General features: G+C 31.4%; 1 non-coding gene across 1 annotated transcript; it reads left to right on the top strand.

Annotated features, from left to right (window-relative positions):
* The first annotated feature begins 204 nt into the window (after positions 1–204).
* On the top strand, positions 205–312 carry LOC148572336 (small nucleolar RNA R71). Its single transcript, XR_015908191.1, has one exon. It is a non-coding gene; the product is annotated as a small nucleolar RNA R71 (small nucleolar RNA).
* Positions 313–2,175: the final 1,863 nt, after the last annotated feature.

Raw genomic sequence — 2,175 nt, 5'->3', positions numbered from 1 at the left:
TCCCTTCTTCATAGGCGTCCCATTACTCACAGGATTCCTTTCAGAAGTGTACATGAACTGGTTATTAGCAACCATGTCAATGAGTTCTTGAGCTTCTGCAGGCGTTTTCTTTAGGTGAATGGATCCACCTGCAGAAGTATCCAATGACATATTTGATAACTCAGATAAACCATCATAGAATATATCCAGGATGGTCCATTCTGAAAGCATGTCAGAAGGACACTTTTTGGTCAACTGTTTGTATCTTTCCCAAGCTTCATAGAGGGATTCACCTTCTTTCTGTCTGAAGGTTTGAACATCAGCTCTAAGCTTGCTCAACTTTTGAGGAGGAAAGTACTTGGCTAAGAAAGCCGTGACCAGCTTATCCCAAGAGTTCAGGCTGTCTTTGGGTTGAGAATCCAACCATAATCTAGCTCTGTCTCTTACAGCAAAAGGGAAAAGCATGAGCCTGTAGACTTCAGGATCTATTCCATTAGTCTTAACAGTATCACATATCTGCAAGAATTTAGTTAAGAACTGAAAAGGATCTTCAGATGGAAGTCCATGAAACTTGCAGTTCTGCTGCATCAGAGAAACTAATTGAGGTTTCAGCTCAAAGTTGTTTGCTCCAATGGCAGGAATAGAGATGCTTCTTCCATGTAAATTGGAATTAGGTGCAGTAAAGTCACCAAGCATCTTCCTTATATTATTATTATTTTCGGCTGCCATCTCCTCTTCCTGTTCAAAAATTTCTGAAAGGTTTTCTCTGGATTGTTGTATTTTAGCTCCTCTTAATTTTCTCTTCAGAGTCCTTTCAGGTTCTGGATCTGCTTCCACAAGAATGTTCTTATCCTTGCTCCTGCTCATATGACAAGGAAAAATGGACAGGAAAATGATAATAATAATAGAGATCCTTTATACCATCGTATAGGGATCCCTGTGTGAGTGGAAGAAAAGAGGGGGAGATAAAGAATGTGATGTAAAGGAAGAAACACAACTGTACGAATGGAAGAGATGTGAGATGAGATGTTAGGATATGAATGAATAAATAGAATAGGATGGGGGAGGTATAATTTTCGAAAATTATTTTGAAAAGGAGTTAGTGATTTTTGAAAATTGGTTTTTGAAAATTTGTTAGTATTTTTCGAAAATTTTTTTGAAATAAAAATAAAAATAATTAGTTAATTAAAAAGAAATTTTTGAAAAAAGGGGGAGATATTTTCGAAAATTAGAGAGAGAGAGTTAGTTAGGTGGTTTTGAAAAAGTTAAGAAACAAACAAAAAGTTAGTTAGTTAGTTGAAACAAATTTTGAAGAGATAAGAAGTTAGGAAGTTAGAAAAGATATTTTGAAAAGATATTTTTGAAAAAGATAAGATGAGAAGATATTTTTGAAAAGATATGATAGAAATTAGTTTTTGAAAAAGATTTGATTTTTAAAATCTCAATTAATGACTTGATTCATAAGAAATCGCAAGATATGATTCTAGAACTTAAAGTTTGAATCTTTCTTAACAAGCAAGTAACAAACTTCAAATTTTTGAATCAAAACATTAATTGATTATGTTATTTTCGAAAATTTGATATAAAAATAAGAAAAAGATTTTTGAAAAATATTTTTGGAATTTTCGAAAATAACTAAGAATTTTGAAAAAGATTTGATTTTTGAAAAAGATTTTGAAAAAGATAAGATTTTCAAATTGAAAATTTGATTTGACTCATAAGAAACAACTTGATTTTAAAAATTTTTGAAAAAGTCAATCCAAATTTTCGAATTTGAGGAGAGAAAAAGGGAAAGATATTTTTTTGATTTTTGAATTTTTATGATGTAAGAGAAAAACACTAAAAGGATGCAATGCATGAAATTTTTAGATCAAAACAATGAATGCATGCATGAATGCTATGAATGTCAAGATGAACACCAAGAACACTATGAAGAACATGATGAACATCAAGAACATATTTTTGAAAAATTTTTGATGCAAAGAAAACATGTAAGACACCAAACTTAGAATTCTTTAATGCTTATGCACTAAGAATTCAAGAATGCATATGATAAACATGAAAAGACACAAAACAAAAAATCATCAAGATCAAACAAGAAGACTTACCAAGAACAACTTGAAGATCATGAAGAACACCATGAATGCATGAAATTTTCGAAAAATGCAAGATGCATATGCAATTGACACCAAACTT

The sequence above is a fragment of the Arachis ipaensis genome, chromosome B3, assembly GCF_059453495.1.
Source record: "Arachis ipaensis isolate K30076 ecotype BB chromosome B3, ASM5945349v1, whole genome shotgun sequence".
Classification (NCBI taxonomy): domain Eukaryota; kingdom Viridiplantae; phylum Streptophyta; class Magnoliopsida; order Fabales; family Fabaceae; genus Arachis; species Arachis ipaensis.
Note: the sequence above shows the minus strand (reverse complement) of the source record. Positions and strands in the feature narration are given on the sequence as shown.